We start from the raw sequence: 5939 nt of genomic DNA, 5'->3' as shown, positions 1-5939 counted from the left end.
GTGACAAACTTGAGCAGAAGTTTTAACTTTTGCTCAGGAAATATTTTTTAACTCAAAACCTTTGCTAACTTGCATGTTTGTCACTTTTCCCTGTAAAGCATTTCTATTTGCCCATGGAAGCCAAAAGCTTTGCTTTCGAATTTTGAAATTATGAATTTTTACTTTAAATTTATTCTTTTAATTTTAGATTTGAGGTGGGGGGTTCAGCTCAACTTTCAATTCTTTTGCTCAAGGACAGCCAGCAAGCTAGGCCTTATTTCAGACACAGCTTATCTTTCTGAATTTATGGTAAATGCATCTTAGATCACTATTTATTCAATCCTATCCTGTTATTTGTCACCTGAAGGTTTATACAATTTGTGATTTCTTCTGTACAGAATTTATCACCATGTGTCAGGATATGTGTTCTTATATTGATATACAATATAATAAACATACATACATATATATATACATGGTGTAGAAGAGTAGCTCAGAACAGAACTACCCCAGAGAGCACTACCCCCAAACCAAAACAAATAGAGAACTCAGTCCAAGCTGGAAATGGCACTCTCCTTGCTCTTCAAGTGGGTAAATTTCCAAGTGGCAATTCCAAGTACTGGGTGCAAATGATTTCCACAGAAAAATAAAGATTTTTTTTTATCATACTTTTTTACCTTCCTTGTTTGGGATAAGAGACAGTTCATAGTCAAGAGAAACTTTATATATGAGAAGACATAATCCAAAGAGCTATATGTCTAAAGAGGTACTTCTAAGTGCAGGAGTGACAGTCTAGGACCTGAAAATTTCTGTAAGCAGAGAAGGGAATGCAATATAAAACCACTCTAACTTCAGAAAGAGATGAACTCTAATGAAAGTAAAGATATGCAGGATTTCAGCCAGAATGCTTGTCCGTCTCCTTCCATGATCAACCTTCGTTTCCATGTTGCTAATATTCCTCAGCATGCCAGTCAAAATCAGTTGGGAACTAAACATATGAGTCAGCCAAAGACATTAGTGCAGATTATCAGCCTTTTGTCAAAGAAATGAGCAAAGTCACTACATGCTGATGAAGAGCTTTATAACTGCAGCCTAAAAGCCACATGGAGGAAAAAATGTTTAATTCCTGAAGCGGATCCAGCTTTTAGAAGAGTTAAAGTAAAGAAGAATCTCAGCCCAAGCTGTGACTATTACTCATGTTTTATTTGAATAATCTAAACAAATAAGACCAATGATTCTGTGTCCACAGCTTCACAGCTATAGTGCTATTAAACTAAAGACCAGAGAAATAGTCTGTTCTAGTACTTACACCATAATTCTTTGTCTTGCAATATGAAGTATTGGAGTCTGCACTTAATGTACAGGTATATCACATCAATGAATGCCGGGGAAGCAAAGTATCTGGTTTTTTATTTTTACATTAAAGAATCATATACATAAAGTAATGACTTGGCCTTTTGGTCTCCCACAATAATTTAAACAAGTCTATTCTGTTGATTTAACATAGCTTCAATTTCTGGAGCACTACTCAGCATATATCCACAATCAGGAATAGCTTGCAAAGTAGTGCTTGACAATGTTAAGCAACGCACATTTTGGCAGCCTTAGAACCACCCTTACTACCAGGAGTCTGCTAGTGAGAGTGAAAACTGTTACATGAACTTCTCATCAAGCCAATGCACTTAGCAGGGAGCATCAAGAGGGACTGGTGTTACAAGGGATATAGAGTGGCAGTACTGGTGGTGCCCTGTGCTGCTAACTGCCTTGTCTGTCGAGGATAAGCTCTTCTTTACCCCCTCTTTACTACAAACTTGGTGCTACAGGAGGTTAGTGCTGGTTTAAAATCACCTGAATTTTGTTTGACTTAACATGAATGAACTATATTGTTTCGGCCCTCTTGTGCCATTGGCATTAAGGTTTCATACCATCATAAAGTTCCACTCAGAGTGCACTCAAAATGCAAATTTTCAATTAAATTTCCTACATTCATGACAATATAAGCTGGTAAAATTTTCAATTTTTTTTCTACTGCACCAATATGAAAACTTCATAGCACTGAAATTAGGAGCTAAAGACCTTTTCCAAGTGTTCACAATTATTTTATCCATATTTTTAATATTCATAAAAGTGGAAAGAACAAAGTGAGTCAAATTTGCATTTCATATCGCACTAAAGCTACTCCACATATACACGATAACACATCCTGAGAACAATGAGGTATCCTGTCACATGTATGCATTTTCTAAAACTGCACAAAAGGAGGATTTCAGGGCTGCATAAATTAACTTCCTACCTTTAAATTATTAACCCAAGCTGTTCCCTGAATATGAACCAAAATCAAAGGACAGCTTTCCCCCCATTCTTTTGCTCCCCACATGAAGAGCACACATATTGTCAGTCTTTCCTTACTTGAAGCTGATGACTTAAGGAATTCAGTTTCTTGGATAATAAAAAATTGTTTTAAGAGGTTTTTTTACAGTTCTTCTATTCATGGCATTTTTTGAGTAGGAGGCTGCATATTGTGACTATTGGTAAGAAGCCACTTCAGCTACCCTAACCTGTTTCTTGTTGGACATGAGGAAATGAGCACTTCATGCTTTGATATGTGGGGAGAAGTTCTTGAAGGCATGCACGAGCTTTTATCCAGGATCCTGTCAGTGTTCAGGATGTTCCAAAAGTACTTTTGGCTCTGCAGAAATAGATGGACCTGTAAACTTATTTCTCTGAGCTGCCCTTGATAAAGCTGGAGCTGAAGTAGCCAGTTGTTATGGATGGGTACATTTGATACATCTATTGAAATTGCTTTCCAAATGTCAGAAATAGGCAAAATAATCTGCTAAACTGTTTCCTCTGGCACAGTTTTTTTTTACAAAACCTGCAGTCTGACTGCAGACTTTTTGAGAAGGAGACAAAAAAAAGGTCAAATTTGAAGAGAAATTACTGCGAAGTATTAACTCCCTTCCAGTAGCAGGTGATATTAAAAATACTATCTTAATAAATTCCTTTAGGGTCACATCTATAAATTGAAACTACATATGCAAAACTTTCTGAGGGAGAACAAGTTGGATTGACTAAAGTAGCAACAAAAGGAGAAACACTCACAATTGCAGCTGCACTGGACAGTCAGTGTGGATGAACACTTTATTTGGCCAGCTAGTACCTTTACAGCTACTTTAGCTCTTTTAAAGCCTTGTTTGCGGGTTGCCCTGAAGTAATCTACAATTGTTTTTACAGTTTCAAAATTAGTGCTACAAACAAGTTAGAGGTACAGTTTCCACATAATGTTGTGAAAAATCTAGGAAGCCAATAGCTATCATAAAGTATAAATGTGTGTTTCCCATAATTACACAGAAATCATGATTTAACAGCCCTAACTTTCTACTTTAATAATTTCAAACCATCCCACTTAACACGATCTAGCAAGATGCTGTATAACAATGTAAGAATTGCTATTTTCCCATCTAATTCAGACAAAGATCAGCAATAAACACATTCCAGACATTGTTCAGGGTTTCATACTTATCATCATACAAAAAAAAGTAATTGCCTTTTATTGACCTGAACTGACATGCATTTAAATCAAATGAATTTCAGTGATATGGGACCAGATCTTAAATCCTTTATGTTAAATTTGCACTGCAGTCACCAGTTCTGTAGTCTATATTTGAAGTGATTTCTAAGAAAATATTTTTTGCTGTGTTCAATACTGCTTAGCTATGTAATTTTCATTAGTTTTTGCATGTTGTATAGGTTCCTGTTCAGAAATAGAAGTGTTGCACTCTGCTCTTATGAAATTGCTATAAATAATCTTGTGATGTCACCATCTCTCTTTGCTGGTTTATAGGTCCAAGGACTGAGATAATGCATGTAGAGTCAAGGATGATCATGTGAAATAAAATGAATCCTGATAAATTCAATTATAATTATCTACAACACTCAGATAATTTGGGGCAGCATAACTAAACAAAGAAAAAAAAAATAAAAATTTGTAGCATAGCTGTAAGATATCAACATGTGAACTGTGCAGTTTGGATGTGCTGATTACCCAAAGATATTTTCATGGTAGCCTGAGACTCAAGACATAACAAAATGCAAAACCACATCTGTTTGCTCAGTTTAAATTGCTGCATGATGTTCACTCAGCCTCTGTACTTTGGCATGTGCCAAACCCATGGCTGAATAAAAGGAATGCCTGCCAAATATATCCACTTTCTAAAACTATGCAAATTGAGGACTTTGGGGATGCATAACTCAGCCTCCCTTCTCAAAGTTTCACTAACAATATTCTTCTTTGTCACTGGAGCAGTGTAAACAACTGCAGTTAAAATAAAAGAGGCAAATCCCTACCTACGTCATTATTCTTTCTCACAGAATTTTGGTAAATTAATTGTAGTCATAAAAAAGGGGGCCTTTCTAAATTGCTTTTTGTGTGTATCAACATTACAGTGGAACATGATATGGAGAGCTTGGCTCACCCAAAGCAGACCAAGCTGGTCTGAGTAAAGACTGCTGTGATTAAGAAACTGAACTAGGACTAAAGACTTCAGCTCAACCATTGAACCTTTCAGCAGACTTTCTGTGTGACCTTGGGCTGCTCAGTATCAGTAGCCTTCAGATTCTGAGCTACAAGAAGGTTTTACTTCTTCCATCCTTGGACTGTCTGATTTGTGCAGACTGTCTTTAGCTTTATACAGAACCATACCTAACAGCATCCTGAGCTCACACAACATTCCTAAAATCTCAGTATCAATAAATAAATAAAGTGATCTATGGTCATTTTTCATTATTTTTTATCAGAAGACTCCTCACACAGAGATATCATAAAATTTCTCTAAAAGTTTGTGTAAGCTCTGAAGTCAGAACTACTCATCATGCACAAGGTTCATGGGAATTCACAGACATCAGAGCAGTAAATAAACAATACAGAAAATGAAGAAAGGACATGAGATGAAGGTTTTAAGTGTCCTTGCATGTAAGACCCTCAACACTCAAGATCTGCATTCCCCTTCCCAGCTTGCAGATGTCCACCACTTTCTGTGAGTCTGCTCTGAGAAAAGATGGTGCTCTCCCAGGCCTAGGTTGGATGGAGCTTTGATCAGCCTGGTTTAGTGGAAGGTGTCCCTGCCCATGGCAGGAGGGCTGGAACTAGATGACCTGAAAGGTCCCTTCCACCCCAAACTATTCCAGTTATTCTATGGGTCAATGGCATTAACATTTGCTATTACACCACAATAACCAGACTACCATTCAGAAGTAGTTTAACATGTCCTTATACTTTAACAAACTGATTTCAGGAGGATTCTGACACAATGTGGTGAAGAATAGACATCTGGATATCTGGGTTTTCAAACCCAGTCTCGTATCAGCACACAAATAATGCACATGTACATTAGCACACAGTAGTCCATAATCTTCCTGCCAGGTATCACAGGATGCTTGATGATCTCTGGCAGGGTTAGGATATTTAATAGGAAAGCTACAGTGTGGTGTCCAGAAGAGATGAAGAAGATCCCTGAAATAACAGGTGGTAAAAATCATTCGCAGCCCAAACTGGGCGACAGCTTAACCTAAGCCCTATATAGTCCCTAATTTTGGTGTTGGACTTGCACCAAGCAGTTATTCTTTGTCATCTACACCTGAATTTGAAAATGGATCAGGTACAGATTTGAGTGCCACTGATTTTACAGGAGGGACTTGGTAGAGTCAGCAAGATAAATAGCACAGGTCTTTTTAAAGTGTACTGATATAATTCCATCATTAATTTCTTTTTAATGCTACCTGAATGGAAAAGAGCTGGCATTTTAAAAGCATTTATTGATTTTACTATAAACAACTCTTTAGGAAAAAATCTGAAGAATAAAGAGCAAGTGAGCTGCCTAGCACTGAGGCTATCCTTGAGCTTTCCAGAAAGAAATCTCCAGCCTTTCCTGTGGCAAAGTGCTGAGTAATTCCCTTGAGCT

Source organism: Parus major, chromosome 5 (assembly GCF_001522545.3).
Source record: "Parus major isolate Abel chromosome 5, Parus_major1.1, whole genome shotgun sequence".
Lineage (NCBI taxonomy): Eukaryota > Metazoa > Chordata > Aves > Passeriformes > Paridae > Parus > Parus major.
Note: the sequence above shows the minus strand (reverse complement) of the source record.